At 37.8% G+C, this 17752-nt stretch overlaps 1 protein-coding gene across 7 annotated transcripts in view; it reads left to right on the top strand.

The window, feature by feature from the left end:
* Window positions 1-17752, top strand: part of trps1 (trichorhinophalangeal syndrome I) — a 253550-nt gene that overhangs the window by 123729 nt on the left and 112069 nt on the right. The window contains exons 1-2 of one of the 7 annotated variants that reach the window (XM_071500020.1): window positions 12936-12991; window positions 13206-13914. The exons of 1 other annotated variant lie outside the window; for it this stretch is intronic. The gene's annotated coding sequence lies outside the window, so the exon portion shown is untranslated. Of the gene's footprint in view, window positions 1-12935; window positions 13919-17752 lie in introns of those variants that run through there. 5 more of the 7 variants (XM_071500022.1, XM_071500021.1, XM_071500023.1 and 2 more) reach the window with 5 other exon arrangements.

Below are 17752 nucleotides of genomic sequence, written 5' to 3'. Positions count from 1 at the left end.
TCTGTTGACATTAAGTTGAGGTTTATTTTTATATACAGTCCATTGCTTCATCACAACTCTCAAGTCTTTTTTTTTTTTTTTTTTTTTTTTTTTACAGAGAAAAAAGAAGTGCAGAACGAGATCCAGAAAATAAAATACTAGAGCTCAGAAATCAAATAGCAGCAATATGACAAAACAAACAAACAAATCTGCCCTATCTAATCTTGTCAGGGGCTTTCAGCGTCTCCATCCTTAGCCTGTGCAAGAGAGAAAAAGAGAAAAAAATAACACTCCTCACAATAAAATGGATGAAACCTTAGATACAGGTTGTGTGTGTCTGAGTTGGCATAAACAGCAAAACCCAAAAGTCTAAGGATTAACCTGACTCAAATTGACAGTGAGACATCCTAACTGGTTTTCCAATAATCTTACAATGATCTTAACTGGATTATTCTAACAGAGTTTTGTTACCCACATGTGCCCAAAGGCAGGTAACTTGAGGATCCATGTTTAAAAGGATTATTCTTTGTGTATTTAAGTGGAGGGACTGTGCAGTTTTGTGCAGGTGGAGCTTTGCTGCATGAAAACCCCAGCGTCTGTATAAACACAACGATTCTGAGAGAGAGATTCTAACATAGTGACCATATGTTTACATGTGGCCTCTGAAAGCAGAATGCTTAACTGTAACTGGGTTAGGATTGAACACAGCCTCCATGGATGTAAATGTAGTCACTGACATTGCCAAATAAAATCAGTGCTAGTCTTATCTGAACAAAGGGTTGTATTTCGACCAGTGCAGGACATCACTCATCGCTCAGAGAAGCATGTCACTGTCGACAACCTCTGTAATTTGATTTGATTTCTCTTTTCAGGAGTGATGGTCCCAAATTATTAAGTTTTAAGAACACAAAGGGCAAAAGTTTATGTATTTCCAAACCAGATTCTCTCTCTGTCTCTTTCTGGTTAAAGCCGTTTGTCACGATGGGACCAAGATAGATTTATAATGGACTAAAAGCCTCAAAGTTTCAAAACAACATTTTAAAATCTCATCTAAGTGCAGACACAGAGTCCGTGTGTGCATGTGTGTGTGTGTGTGTGTGTGTGTGTGTGTGTGTGTGCCATTGCCTATGTCTAAAAGCCGAGGGACACAATGAGCGAAAGGGAGAGAAAGACAGACAGGAGAGGGAAATGCAGACAGAGGGAGGGAGAAAAAAAGGAACAGACAGGCTGTTGATTTGTGAGCAGAAGTGTGTGTGTATGTAAAATCTATAAATGTTCCACTGACATGGACGAACCAGCAGCCGCTCAGCATGTAAACTGAAACCACATTTACTTTTCCAATCAGCAGTATCTCCGTCATTCTTTCTCCCATCCACACGTTTGTTCCCCTCTCTCTCTTTATGTGAAATCCACTAAAACCTTTAAGTGCCTCCAGAGTTTAAATTTATTTTACAGAAAATTCCACTAATATAATTACAAAACTCTTGGCTTTGCTGCAGGTGAACAGTAGATATTCAGATATTGTCTTACTCTGTGGGGCAGGTTTTATTTGATCTGGCTGTTTATGATGGATGAGTTTGAAACTGAAACCTTATTATTAGAGACATAACGTGTGAATAAATACTTACCCTATTACAGTAATATGTTTTCAAGGGCTACAGTGTTCACACAGACATTGGCTGTAAATATTACAGTAGTAATGATAATAATAATAATGATAATAATTAATTTGTACAAATCTTAAATGGTTTTTCCTCAAGTTCACTCTAAATGCAAGAGAAGAGTGTTCATTAGAGTTTACCAAACAATTTAAAACGCATGCTTTGGTGATACCACTACTTCTTTCCAAGTCATTAAAAGTTATACTGAGCTTTTTTTTTCTAAATCGACAACAGTAAAAAAAGAAAAGAAATCACCAAAATCGTCCCAGTCACTGTCTTTGCACCCGAGTAGCTCCCACAGGTTTTGTGGTCAGAGAGCAGCCAAAAGCTGTGGTCTGCGCTGCTGAATACAAGTATGCATACACTTCTTGTATAATTTTGGAAACAGAAGTCTCCTTTGTTTGATTTTTTAATGCATGACTTGTAGTTGTTTAAAAAAAAAAAAATACTGAAGTCTGAATGACAATTTACATTTTCCCAGATTAAACTCATAACATTTGTCAGATTACTCTGGCCAACAGTGAGAATAGATTTTTATGTTTCACAAAAATATAAGACAAACAAAAAAGATAACTTGTCATGGAGAGAGAGAACGTGTGTGTGTCTGTGTTTGAGAGAGGGAGACAAACAGGAGAGAATACGAGGATTCAGAAAATGTGTCTCTGTTCATTCTAGTTCTATGGCTGTGGGGTGGTTTCTCTTCCAGGCACACGCAAACATACACACTAATCTACTCAGTCCACTGTACATGTACAAGTAGGAGAACATGTGTTATATTGGAGCATCACACTTATGTTCAGAAATGTTATGAATATATGTCTTCAAGTAAACCGTACTGATCCATACAGTATGATACAGGAAGTAGGAGTTGTTGTTCTTTTCCACACCTTATAATAATAATACTAATTTTAATACTAATACTAATACTAATAATAATGATAATAATAATAACAATAATAATAAGCTGTTACAAAGTGCTTTACAAGACAAGATAAAAAAGACAATTTGATGACAGACAATAGAAAACAAATAAATAACAGTTTAAAGACATATTTAAAATATTTCCTATTTCTATTCAAGATTTAAACAATTATTTAAACTCTCAAGAATCACAATTAACATTTGAAAGAGAGCAGCACTCTTCACATCCCACACATGAAATATTACTAATGACACAAAATTGGACAAATGAGAACAGGTCAGTCTCACCTTTAATTGGTTCATTTTGCATTTGATCATGCGGGATGCATTATTGTCTTTGTATTGTGACAAATACAAAAGACCACAAAACTACAAAATGATGATAGTTATTCCAAGTATGCACATTCTAATGAGAACAAACACACAGCATGTTGTTGGGTGAGGAACACTTTGTGGTGTGCATGGCTGCTCAAAATCATTATTATTTTATTATGGCACATTTCAAGTTAATGTTTCACATCATATAAGAGACAGCAATTAAACTCTTTTAAGTATTTTGTCAATTTTAAACACCAATATTGGAAAACCAACTTCTTCTTGTATAGGTTTGGGCTTGACTGACCCAGCCATTGATTATTCATTTACCATAATTTAAACTCACAACAGGAAGTGCTTGGTGTTTGATCTGACTTGGCCCAGATTTAAGTAGTTTAATGAGTGTGCAGTGTGTGCACAGGTTTGTACATAACCTTGACTTCTTCATCCTGCACTTTGGAAAAATGGAAAACCAGAACATAGAGTTGTTTGTGATTTATGTGCTCCTGCACTGCCTTTTTAGTTTTTTACTTTCATATGCCATGAAAAAGATACATTTTTTTCTGTCAAAAATGAGTTGAATGAAATTCCTCACTCCTCCTCATGGTGCACCAAATCAAGCCAGTGTCTAATAGCAGTGCTTCAGTGAAACTCATATCTGTACTAACTACATGGCCATGAAATGTAGAGCACAGTTTGTGGTATATATGGGAAATATATACATGCATATGTAATTTTGTATATGAGTCATGTATGAGTCATTGGAAATATTTAGCATCTTTCTTCATCGATGTTTCAGAGTGTGATGTTCTAAATAGTACTGCTACAAATATCTACATCTCTGAGACAAAATCTGTCTCAGTGTGTTTGTTTATTCCAAAAACACAAAAGCTTGCATACAGATGGTAGTTTAATGAACAACAAGATACAGTGAAACACCTTCTGTGAAGCTGAAAGGTTGCAGTTAAAGTTTTTATTTCATTACTGGAGGGAAACAGAAGCTCTGGTCACATGAAATTCATGTACAAGCTTCCAAGAATGAAACTTTGAGTGTTTGGTGAGTACTGGGCAAACAGGTACAACAGGAGGTTAATTTATTCATAAACCAGAACTGCTTTGTTTCTCTAAATGTATTATTATTATTGCTATTGTTGTTATCCCTGTAAAATTTGGATCACCAGTGGAATATCACTGTAATCACTGATTCCAAGATGTAAACAGCTGCCACCCTCCCTAAAGAGCGAGTGACAAATAACCTTTAAAGTCCTCAAAGTGTTGATTGTTTGATACTTAAGACGTAAGTTCTGGGTGGAGTATCACTTGAATCACATTGTGGGCTTGTCCATCCTGTAAGGGCCCATTGTTAGTATCGCACCACCCTCTACTATAGTTGACAACTTAATTAGAACACAAAAAAATGAGTCAGCTCATCAAAGGGTGTGATTTGACTGGCTGTCTGGGGTGTGATTCAAAATGAGGCTGAGGCACATAATGTAATGTGTATTTGCATCTCCTGAGCACCAAGGCAATAATGTGCCTGTTTGTTCTCTGTTGCTCATACAAAATGTCATCAACTAATGTGTGAACATACACCATATTAATGAAATTAAAAATGTAGAAAGAGAAAGAGAACAATGTCAATCACAGAACGTATTTTTGAATTCATCATGATTATCAACACATACAGTATTTTATAAAACTTTCCCTTTATGTGGCCTCAAAACCTCAGATGATATTTTGCTTAAAAGAACTAAGCCCTTGTAAGGAAATGCCCCCGAGAAGACTGATGGTCTAACACTTCACCTACCTTGGGTGTGATTTCCTTTTTAACAGCCTCTCGCACACCGTCACTGATGGTGTGTGTGAGCAGGCTCATCGTGTTAACCTCAGGGAGGACGTTCAGCTCCATCAGGGGACTGTTCTCACTATCAACCGATGGGTTTTGTAGGAGTTGGAGCCCCTGCTGCACAGATGAATCAGCTCTCTTGGCCACTTTTATTTCCAGTGTTATGCTGACCCCAGGAACATAATTCGAAATCTTTTTCTTCTCCTCTCATCTCCACCGGAGGACAGCTCATGTGTGATGCTGTGAGAGGCTGTCAGTGAGTGGTGATATTCCTCCGCAGCTCCAGATCTGTTTAATAAGCACAGAAACACAGTGTAACTGCACTGTACAGCATCATCCTCTGACAGTGCTGTTGGTGATTCATGACTTGCATATTCCTGCACTTAAATGAGCATGTGTTGTCAAGGACACCCAATCAGGATGACAGTATTTAAAATGATGGCAGCTGCTCTTTATGTAAGGACAGCAGCAATACCACAGACTTCAGTGACTAGTTGAATGATAAGGTAACTCATTACAGGACTACGTCTCCAGCTAAGTACTGCACTTACAGTATCATGCTGTCATTACATTTTTCCACACAAGCGTTGCCATCTTACAGTGTCCAGCTTGCCTGTGTGACCAAAGCCCAATGACTAAACCTACTGCTCTGACGCTGACAAAATAACACATTATATCCCACTACAAGATATCAATCAAAATGTCAGCTAATGCCTGTGTTTATTTATTTAATTGGTTTATTAGTTAAATTGCAATAAATGCAACAGAATTGGCCAAAAGACTATTTTTCTATCTGTTGTTGGACAGATATTATATTGTCACCCCCAGTCTCAGGAGACCTGGATATGCAATAGCAAAATGCTAAAGATAGACAATGAACAATTCTGAAAAAGCCGGGTTACATTACAACATCGCCATGTTCTCTAAGTTGTTTATTTGAACAGCATGTTCTCACAGAGTTGACGGCATGTTTCAAATATGTTTGAAGTTCAGTAACATTGACATTATAGCATGATAAACTCTGGTTAAGGTATAGTGAAGGTCAGGTAGATGAAGCGCTAGGTGAAGGTGATGTGGGTGGGCATATGGCGTATCCGACTTTCCTGCCGGAGACTGAATATTGCACCTCATCACAGACCAACAGTTGACACTGGCTTGTTTTTTAAACTTTAATCAAGATGTTTCCCAAACTGCATGAAAGGCACACAGGCAACAAATTATCACCGGACGTAAATCGTGCAACAGAAATTATCCAGCATGAATGTCATTCCAAGGAATGCCGTTCTGGAAATTGAATTCTGGAAGTCCTCCAGCACAGATTTTGTGTCTCAGTCTTGCGGCGAATATTCACATCCTCCGAAAAGCTTTGTGTAACTACGATGCAGCTATCTAATCGCCTTTAACTCAGGGTCTGTTCCCAGTGGATAGCAACAAGTTTTCGCTGCTAAGACCGTCTGAATTCCTCAGTGGAGCTTTCATCATCTTCTCTACACACTGACTTCAGAGTTGAGGGAAAACTGTTCTGGGTGTTTTGTAGATACAGTTACAGCCCATCACAGCTCAAGGCTGACTTTACTGTAGCTCAGGCTCTGTGTTCGCAAATGATGTAATCCCATCAGACAGCCTCCTTCAATGACGGCCAGTTGACATCAAGATAGAAATCCCCTTGCATCTTCTATAGAAGGTCAAGCACATCAGAGATGACAAGTCTGATTTTTAGAGACTCCTCAGTAGTAATCCTCCACATCTTGTTGACTTTATGGCAACTTCATCTGTGACATTACAGATTTTAGTTTTCCCTTTTCATGTTTACTGACTTATTTCATCCCTGCAGGGGTAAAGGCAGGCCTGAAAAAAAGACCCTAAACACATAATGTCTTTCTTCTCTGTGGTGATAAGGCACAATTACACAGAAATTGTAAACATGGGTTTTTGGCTCATTCCTTCCATTGATTGTGATGGTTGTGGTCATGATCCTGGCTACAATCTCTTAGCTGGGCCACCATTGGGAATAGTCATCTTTTTTCCTGCCTAAACTCTATGGCCTTTGGGATTGACTCAGCTTGCAGATAAAACACTTGGCAAGAGCTGAACATGAAAGTGAATCTTGTTTTGGGAAAGCTCAGTAAAAGTTGCAGTCTGGCTGATAGCTGGAGTCTGCAGTCCCTCTATTTCTCACTGCAGTGAGGGACTTTTTGATGAATATAAGTTTTTCATCTTAAATAGCAGTGTCACTTAACTACTAATTGATTTATACAGAAATTATTATTTCAGTATTTCAATATTTGAATACAAAGAGAGAGAGAGAGAGAGAGAGAGGAGCAGAGCGATTGGAGACTGTGTCATTCATTTCAACCGGGAATATTGCCACTGTGAAAACTTTGCTATCACTACTTTTGGTGATTTTAATACTCTCTAACAAGTTACTCTGCGGGCCCCAAAAATATTAGAGTTTTAGTTTAATGTTTTCCCATTATGACTCAGCTCAGAGATTAGTATCAGTGTTAGATTTGGGTCATAATGTCTTGAACAAACCATGGATTTCATGCCAGGTGGGAATCTGAGGGTCATGGATATGAATAAGTTATGGTTCTTTGAAAACATAAAAAAGCTACTTTGGCAACAGAAATATGAGTTGGCTTTATGTTTGACAACAAACAATGAATCTAATGTGGAAAATAGAAAAAGATGAAGGGTGGGGCATCCTGGTGACTCAGTGTGCGAAGGTACTGCCCGTGTAAACGCAGTGTCCAAATTTCGAGTTCAACCTAGCGACTTTGTGAACCTCAGTCTTTCCCGCAGCTGCAGATACACTGAATAAAAGCGAAACACCAGAACATTTTCAAAAACAGAAATGGAAGAAGCTGTTCTTAAACATGCTCTGAATCAGCAGGCAGTTGCAGAAGAAAAGTAGCTGAAGGAACTTCTTTGTCTAAATAAGTGCCCGTCCGCATGGCAGCTGCCTGCCAGTGAGCCACACTGACCAACTGGAAAAAATCAGCAAGCTGTCTCTGGTGTGGAGAGCGTAAGAACAAATAAGTTAAATGTAAGAAACTAAGCACAGCACAGTGGAGTCTGATTTAAGATAGATAGATAGGGCAGAAACAAAGACGGTAAGGCAGTAAAACCAAAAAGCATCGCATATCACATAAAAATGCTTGACAGATGTTTATCATTTGATACAGAGAGGGTCATACCAGGTCATTAAACACATGAGAGTTTACTTTTACTGAGTCTGTTAGTGTCAGTGTGTGTGTGTGTGTGTGTGTGTGTGTGTGTTTATCAGTCGGTTAATTTCTCCATTTAGATTATAGAGAATTATAACAGTTTATATTTCTCCTCTTATAGATATAAATGAGCATTAAGTGTCAAATTTCAAAGGGCGGTAACACATTAAACACCTGCAAACAAACTTAAGGTCAGTGTAGTTTTAATGAGGTTTTACTGGTCTACTTCTTTAAATATGATCATAATTATATCGTATAAAGTATAATACATGTACTTCTGTTATTAAAAGTTCCTGGTCAACACTTTTATGGGATTTTATTAGTTTCTGAGACAACAGTTGCAGGTGGGTAGAGAATTTTCATTATTTTTCTTGCTTATTGTTTTTTTTTTTTTTTTTGCAGACTTAGTTGAACACCACATATAACACCAATTAAGTTCCACAGAGTCTTTCACATACTGCTTGCAATTGCTAGATCTGTGTTTTTGTTTTGTTTTTTGGTACAAATAGTTTTCTAGCCTTTACTCACTTTGGATGTGTAAGGTGTGTGTACAAACTCAAGAAAGAAAAAGTATCTTATGCTTAGGGAATAAAGAAAAGCAATTCTCTGCATATGCTGACTCAAAAGCTCTTGTTCTCACAGGGATTATGCATATTGCTGATTACTGGGATATCGTTTGTTGTTATGTATATACACACTTATTCATCGCCCGCTTTGTATTCTTTGATTAAGGTCAGCTACATCCAAAACTTGGCAGTAAGGGTGAAAATCTTCCTGCAGCCTTGTAAGGTTGCAGAGGCCGCTCTCTATTTGCTCTTCAGACAGCCGAGTCAAAGCATTTTCTTTTCAGTTGACCTTGTTATTAGCAAGATATATGCAGCACATTTTTCATTGCTGCTGTGAATGCTGAACATCATTTCATCTGACATTTAAGCCTGAAGGAGCCAGGCTTGTGTTGTTGCATTTCTTTTTAGTCCATTTACTACAAATCATGCACAACCATTAGGAACTTTAGCACTTTTCCTATGCTGTCTTTATTGGCTCTGTGGTCAAGCGTCAACCCTCTGCAATCCAATCCCTACCCACCACCCCTGCATTAGTAAGGAATTATTACTCCTACACTTGAAAACCCATCATCCCTCTGTTTGCTGTCGTAAATTTCTTTTGTAATATTGTGTTTTTGCACGATGAACATTTGTGTGTTGCACACTACAATAATAAAAATAGTTCTGCCTACATGTATTGACAGTATTAATTTTGAGATGGCTTATGTCTTATAGTTGTGCTGATATTTCAGTTTACTCATTCTGAGAAAATTGTAGGCCTATGTATTGTTTTTTGGAGCATTTTGTAAATAAATAAATAAATAAACACACACACACACACACACACACACACACACACACACACACACACACACACACTCACAAACACACAGTTTTAGTATATTACATATCATTTTGGGGCTTTGGTGATTTTACAAGCTGTGCTAAATAATGGACTATATATACATACTATATATTTTCTCCATGTAACCATTCCAAGGGAGATGAGTTGTGAAAGGTTTACATCTAATCAGTACGGTGCTGAAGACTGATGAGGGTTGAGAAGCAGTAGAGATAGAGAAGTAAGTGTGACAAATTTCCTAATATGGTTGTCATATCCTGCACATGATGGGGTGAGGGATGTGACAAACATACCTTGAAAACAGATTAAGAACCCACATATTTATTTCTGATACCACAGTGGGCGATATCAGAAAAGAGAGGGACTTGACAACATTACTTAAACAGCAGTTCAAACACTGATGACAGAGACAGCAAGGTTGTACCCAGGTCAGTACAAAACAAGACAGACTGTGTTTATGACAGTTTGGTTAATGTCTAGCAAGTATTTTCATCATATCAAGTAAGACTGTTATACTCCATGTTGTTCAGTGCAGGAACAAAACTATGACAAAAAACAATGGGACCAGGGTACACGATCTCTTTTTTTGTGGAAAGAGTTCAATAAATGAGGATAATAATGGAGGAAGAGAAATTTATGGGAGATTTATGTAAAAGACATGTTGACGGTGGAAGGTGGATTATTTCTACAATGTGACTCTTTCTCTGTGGTCCATCCAAAGCCAGCACTACTCAGGAGGTGGTGGATCCAGCAGTGTGTTTGCCTGGAGGCCGCTGTATTGCCTTTGTTAGCAAAAAAAAAAAAAAAATTCTTACCTTTGGCTTTTGAAGGGCACTGTTTGAAAAAGAGACTAAAAAGTTCACAGTCTCTTCCTCCCCATGGGGCAATGGGGGAAGGACTGTGAAGGGAAGGGGAAGAGACTTAGCCGAGAGCCTAGTTTTCATACCGAGCTAATAAGGGCATATCCATTATTTATGTCACCCAGTTCCCCACAACATTCCTCTAAACTAGTCTTTGATTATTTCTGCATTATAGCCACCATAAAAAAAATCTGAAGGCCTGCCTGAGTGAATACACAATACTAAATCACAGAACAACATATTTTTTTACATCACTAGCCTTCATCTTGTCTTTATGTTGCATGGTTTCCATTTGACCACCCACGCTAAACATCTGATGCACGCATGACACTGTAAGATGGCTTGAATAAAGGCATCTATTAAATGATAATATGTAACTAGAAGTTCTGCAGTCTGCAGCATCGGAGATAATAGAACATCAGGAGTGATGTAATAGCAGACAATAGAAGTTGTTACATTAGCCATGCTGTATCTACAGAGGTTCCCGCTGCATATCCTAACTTCTCATGACAAGGTAAATTATCATCTTAGAAATTCATTTACTGATTGAGATTTTGATCATGCCGAAGCAGTTTTCATTTGCCCTGTGGTGCCCTGTGGTTAAATAGGCACTGATAAGAGTTATTAATATGTATGGACCTCTGATCTTACTGTGTACAAGGAAGTCAAATTTAAGATTAAATTCATTTTTTTTTATTTTATATTGCCTGAGGTTTTGATTTAAGATATGAGTTTTGACCTCCTATGAGAGCTTAACTTGAGTTTCCCATGTATGCCGAGGCTGTGTAAGATTGATTTACATTTTAAATGCTTGCGAATACCGAAGCAAAATATTTGCATGTGGTTTATTTTATGAGTTCATTAAATTGCCTTCCTAAATTCTACCAGTAAATATTTACCTGTGTGAATATCCTGTAAATGTAAAACAAAACCAAAAAAATTAGATGGTCAAATAAATTCATAATTTTAGTGCAAACGGGGAACGCTGTTTGTCTTGCTCTTCCTAAAGTTTGTGCACTGCAAGAATATAGGATTACTCTAAATTGCATAAGATATTGCATCATCATCTGTAACTTTTTGTAATTGAACAATCTGTAGGGGGCACTGTTCAGAATGAGGACTTTTAGTTCTGATATTTAATTACATTTTGTTGCTAATACCTCTGCACATTTGAATTCAGGAATTTTACTTGTAATGGAGTATGTTAACATGCTATTATTGCTGCCTGAATAAAGTATGCCAATACTATTTCCACCTGCGGTAACAAAATAAATTGAGTACGGTATGTCTAATTCAAAGCTATCTAGATGATCAGTGGTATGTGAATGCCATAGATAGTGATATTACAGTTGTTATAACTGCATAGCATGCTTGTGCATATCAACTGTTGGTAATGGTAATGCAACATAAGCCAGCAATACACCAGTCAAAGAGGACAAGAAGACTACAATCAATCAAATAATTGCAAGTTAAAAAAAAAAAAATAAAAAAAAAAAAAATAAAATAAACTCTTCCCCTTTAGGCTTATAAAGGTATATGGATGTCCTGCATTATAAACATTAATGTGTTATGTCGAGAAATGCCAAATGTAAACCAAAAAGTGTCCACGATGAAAACTCAACAGCGCAGCTTTAATCAGCAGTTTTAAGTCAGACTAAAATCTGTGTCAATTGGGTAAACTGTCTTGATTTTTATTGTGGAGTTTAGTAACGATGTACTAAATTATAATAATAAATCAGATTATATTTTCCGACACTTTCAGGTTCACTCTTCTTTATTTTAATGTATTTTTACTGGTTTGGTATTAACTGTGTAAATACGTAAGAATAAGTAACATCACTGTGCATCAAGCAATGAGTCAGTTGCCTTGATTTTTATTATCTATGTAAGTAGGTGATACTGTGATAACCACTTCTGATTTGTTGATTTTATCTGACTAGTTGATGTGTGTGTCACTTTAAGAGTCGGCTCTTTTGATTTAGCTGAGCGGTTGATTTGGTTCATTAATGTGATACTGAGATAACAGAATGTGATACGTTAAAAATCTGACTTTTTGATTTTATCTGACTAGTTGGTGTGGTTTGATAATGGCTGTCTCTTTAAGAGTGAGGTGTTTTGATTTTGGCTGAGTAGTTGACTTGGTTCATTAAGGTGATACTGACATAACAGTATATGTTACTTTAAAAATCAGACTTGTTTTGATGTGAGTTGATAACAATTAATATAAGAGATACTGAGTGTTTGTATCTTTAAGAGTCAGAGTTCTTTATTTTAATGAAGTTGATTTGGTTTAGTGTTAACTTTGAAAATGAGTGAGATTACAGTTTGTCTACTTAAGAGTTAGGAGTTCTTGATGTTAGTGTAGATGAAGTGATATTACAGTGTTAGTCACTTTTAAGAGTCAGAGTTCTTGATTTTAGTGTAGCTGATTTGGTTTAGTATTCACTTCTGTAAATAAGTGAGATTACAGTGTTAGTCACCTTAAGAGTTAGATTCCTTGACTTAAGTGAAGTTGATTCGGTTTAGTAATAACTATGTGAATAAGTGAGATTTACAGTGTTTGTCTCTTTAACAGTTAAGGGTTCTTTATTTCAGTGAAGTTGATTTGGTTTTGTATGAACTTCTGTAAATAAGTGAGATTACAGTGTTTGTCTCTTTAAGAGTCAGTCTTCGGGTGGCTTCTTGATATTAATAGAGCTGCTGTGTCTTCCTCCTCTGACGTAATGCCCACAGCCTACAGAGAGACAGGCAGAGAGGTCCTGTCACAGCAAAGCGGTAACACTAGTCTGAACAAAAAAATAACAGATAACGAGCTGCTCTGCTTTGGTTTGCTGTGGCCAGCAAATCCGGGCTCCGGGCGGCTGAATAACATACTATAACATCGGAATATTGCAACATCACCAGAGCCAAACTCACTCATTAATCAGTCGGTATTTGCCTAGTCTAATGTGTTGCCGTGTAGCCTTAACTATCTCTCTTTCCCTCTCAGACCAAAGAAAAAAAAGAGACAGCCAAGACACAGTCACCCCGTCCGACATCATCAACAAACAAAAACCCCTCAAAGGGACGAACCAGCCAGCCAGCCAGCCAGCCACCATCTTAACAGGCTGCTGAAAGAGACACACACAGAGAGCAAAGAGGCTAATGCTTATTTTGATCAACAGGTAAGCAGCACCAAAAGAAACACCAGCAACACAAATGCACACCATGCATACAGCCCTCTCTACTAGTTGGTGCAGTGGCATAGTAAACGGCACAAAAAACAAAAAAAAAAAAAAAACACAACGCATCGGCGATGGTCGGTTTGGAGTAGTAGATGGCGAATTGCATGCTCTCGGACAAGTGGGAAGATGAAATTTGTTGGTCTTAAAAGGAAGCCGGGCTATCAATGCTGCGTTTGGGAGACAAAATATTGCTCTGTTCGCCGTTGGGAGTTTTACGACGGGCAGCAGTCGGTTTGCGTCTTATGTAACTAACGGCCTGAGCAGCGTCGGTGAGGAAAGAGGGATCTGCTGAATGAGGGGGAGGAAAGGAGCAGCACCGCTTTGAATTCACATGGCAATTTACATTTAGGTTAGGACACCCAAACGCTACACAAATACAAATTTGGGGGGCTACTGGGGACGGCTACTGCTTTGATTTTAAGACTGAGTTTGAAGCCAGCAGCAAGGGGACGTGGAGTGACTTAGTCGCCACAAGTAGGTTTGTGTTTTCTGTAAGTTTTGTTTCTTGTTTTCTTTTTTTTTTCTTGTTTTTTTTTTTTTTTTTTTTTTTTTTGGACACTAATTTACGATAAGTGGCATCCTGACTGAGCTGCGAGAAGCCGGTGACTTGGAGTGATTTTGTCGCCACAGTGTAGCTCTCCTGCCTCTTCTGTGACTTACTTTTTTTTTTTTTTTGTCATTTTCATTGATAACTTTTCCTTTACTATCCTGACTTGCAAACTTGATACTCAAGTTCAGATTTCTCGGTGCTCCGGATGACGCACGTCGCACAGAGAGATAGAGAGGGGAAAGAGGTTTGTGCCGAAAGCTGAACACAGTTAGATGCTTGTAGTTTATCCGGGCTAAAAGTGGAGAAGTAGTGTAACTCTGGATCAAAGGGGCTGTGTTTATTGGGGAGTTTACAGCCGATATGGCGCTGTTTTTGCACCTCTTTCATTGTTAGGAAGCCCCCGAGAGCGCATGGTGGATGCGAATTGTCGTAAAAACATCCTCCCTTATCAACTTAGAAGAAAAAAGAAGTACTTAGCAGCTCAAATATCGCTCGTTTATTTATTTGTTGTTGTTGCTGAACTTTTCACGAGTGATGCCGGGAAGCCCGAGTTGCATTTCCACTCGACTTTGAAAAAGTTCCCCCCCACCCCTTCTCTCTCTCTCTCTCTCTCTCTCTGTCGTAAGAAACTGTGATGTTCCTTTGAGATAAGGGAGCTGGGTAGGCATGACAACTCTGAGGGGAGAGCAGAGTATGTGAAGCCAGCACAATGAGGCACACACTGCTAGGAAGCATTTTACATAGTCCTTCACAGTGCTCCAGCTCTGGCCCCCAAAGAACTGCCTATGTGTGGACCGACTTTTATTCAGCAGATAACCTCAGAATTTTTTAAAAAGCAGAGCAGGTCTGTGAGTCTTCACTGTGACCCCCACACTTGTTCACAGCTCTCTGAAAAGCTGACACTTTCTGTTTTGCTTTGTTATTAATTCAATATTTTATCCATTGGACAATTTTGTCTGGTTGTGAAATATTTGGAGTCTACTACTACAGTCCTTTAAATATGAAGCATCGCTGGTGTCACGGCATTTCAGTGTCAAGCAGTTATCACGACAAACTATTGCACAGACTTTTCAAAAGCGCTTTAAAAAGTAAAAGTAAGTTCGTACCATGAATTTTAATTTGGTATCTTAAACATGTACTTAAAGTTATGCCTTCCTGTGTTTGCTTAAAAGTTTTTCACTTACGAATAGTCCTTTTGCAAGTTTTGTGTGCTTGGCCACAGAGGCAGGGAACATTTACACACGCATCTCTTTAAATCATAAAACTGTGGGGAACATTTGAGTAAAAATACAAATGAACGCAATGATTTATGAAAGTTTTAAGGTTTCGTTTACTTTTTAGTTTAAAGGCAGTGTTCTAAGACAAATCTAAATCAGTGGCTATAAACGTAGAATATTTTTATGAGCACATAACCTCACAGAATTTCACATGAAGAACAGACAGGAGTGTAAGTAATCAGTCTTCTGTAAGATTTATGCTCATGACAAATTTGATTTCTGTGAAAAGAAGACAATTTCCGAAGTCACAAAAATGCTGTCAGAGTTGAATCAAGTCACTGAAGTTTTACCACAGACGCTTTTGAATATTTGTTTCTGTTGAAGTTATATTTATGTGATGTATTCAGATCCATGTGTAACTTTTTCTGACAGTTTTAACATCTGCTTTCCAACGCTTTGCATACATAAAGCTGACATATTTCTCAACAGTTCCACAAAGTCTGATAGATGTGATCAAGTTTTTCTCTTGCCTTTTCATTTTATTGTAATCTGACATGGATGATGTCATTTCAGTAGTTTGATTCTCATCACAGCACTTTGTAAGTAAGTCAGGATCAAGTGCTTTTTAACAGACAATTTCATTTTGGTGGAAATAGTTTTTGACAGTGTTTTGCTGCCTTGGTAATCTGTCCTGTCTGTTAATGTTGTGTTAGATACGACACACTCCAGTCTTGCGTATAGTTGCTCTTAACTATGAATTGTTGAATGTCCAAATAACATGTACATATTTCCAAAGATATCACGCATGTAATAGGCCTTTGTTAAACTTTAATATACTTTTAACAAGTTTCTATAAAATTTCCCAAAAAAAAAAAAAAAAGATCTAACAGTGTATCAATCTAGCTCTACAACTTTTAAATTTTCCTCTTTCCAGACACTGGATATTATTGTATCTTACGGCCTTGTTCGTAGCTGCTATTAAACGTCAAAACAGTTGACGACTTCCTAAAGAGAACCTCTGCTTGTAAAAGTCTTTCCTGTATGTGTGTGTAAGACAGAGTGGGAGAGAGCACAGCACTTTTTCCTGTCTGTGTGCGTGTGTGTCTCTGTATGAGCTGTGGAGACAGCCATGGCTTACTCATATGGCTGCAATATGTGAAGTCTCTGCGGTGGAACTGGGAAGAGAGAAAGTTTTGGGAGAGAGAGAGAGAGAGAGAGAGAAACAGAACGAGTGAGGGAGAGAGAACACATGGAGTGAGGAAAGTCAGAAATGTCCTGTTCAACTAGCTGGAATGTATCTCCTGTGTTTTATTGATGGTTTGATGTTCTGTAAGACATGAGGAACAACTGTAGTGATTTTGTGGGCTGCCATGCATTTGTCTTTGGTCGTTTCAAAGTAGTACTGTGTTAAAAGGGAAAAAGGCCAGTTTGAGATGGAGCGGAAAGAGAGACTTCAACCCAGTTCAAGCGGCTTTTTGGGGAAAATTGTAGTGATTTGATTGGTGGATTCATTCATGGAGGGATTTGAAAAGAATGAGCCATGGAAATGTTATGCTCCATAATTTTCTTTAAAAGCCTTTAACTGTACTTATCACAGTGGGTAATTATCTAAGAGTTTCCTTTATGTATATAGACTGCTTTCGGGAAATTGATTAATTTAGAGGCAAGGTTTTCCTTTTTAAAACTGTAGTTAAAATACTCATGATATAAAGTTTGGAGCACAGACATTTTTGCAAGTAGTGAGTCAAGACCTAAAGAAGTTGTGAAAACCTGATGGGACTGTGAATTTGACACAGTAAAGTCAATAATCAGATAAGAAGCCATTCATCAACAGAAAAAAAAAACTTTACAGGATTGATTGAACTTTGTAAAAGTTTTGCAAAACTTCTACTTTTCCTACTCTATATGATGCAGTAGAATTATTTGGTGTAGTGATGTATTTAATCTGCTTTACATTACCTGCAGAAATCTATCTCTAGAAACGGGGAAAGCATGGAATAATTCCTGCTCAGTTGCTGCTGTCTCTCTCTCTCTCTCTGGTCCGGCCTGATGCGTGTCCTCTCTCAGAGCGCTGTGTCCCGTTTCATCTGGTCAAAATGTTTGACACAAGGACTGACTTTAGTTCATCTGTTGTTGCTGTCTTACAAACAGGTACTCCGTGCGCAGATGGCATATTAACATGCTATCAAATAAGGAAATCTCATTCACAAACCTCTTGCCCAGCACATCGAAAATGAAAAACAGTTGATTCCCCTCTAAAGAATCTGTTGAGCTGAAGAATTAAGAGTGAAGTTTAGAAATGAACTACTGGAGTGACTGGAGTTTAACCAGGAGCAGCTGTTTTAATCACATCAAAACTTTGGTTTTAGTGTTTTATTTCAATTATGAGTTCTACTTTTGTCTCTTTCTTTTGTGTATTTGGAGGTGTCAGATAATTAGACATGGAAAGCCTTGCTCAGATATTATAGTCTAAGTGTTCACAGGTGACATTTACTTAACATCTGCGTAGCTCCAAATTCCACTCGTACCTTAATAAAGTCTGTAT

The sequence above is a fragment of the Trachinotus anak genome, unplaced genomic scaffold (genome assembly GCF_046630095.1).
Source record: "Trachinotus anak isolate AG129_WGS33_773 ecotype Australia unplaced genomic scaffold, CSIRO_AGI_Tana_v1 ptg000016l, whole genome shotgun sequence".
In the NCBI taxonomy this organism is placed as follows: domain Eukaryota; kingdom Metazoa; phylum Chordata; class Actinopteri; order Carangiformes; family Carangidae; genus Trachinotus; species Trachinotus anak.
The sequence above is the reverse complement of the archived record's forward strand: the minus strand, read 5'-3'. Positions and strand labels throughout refer to the sequence as shown.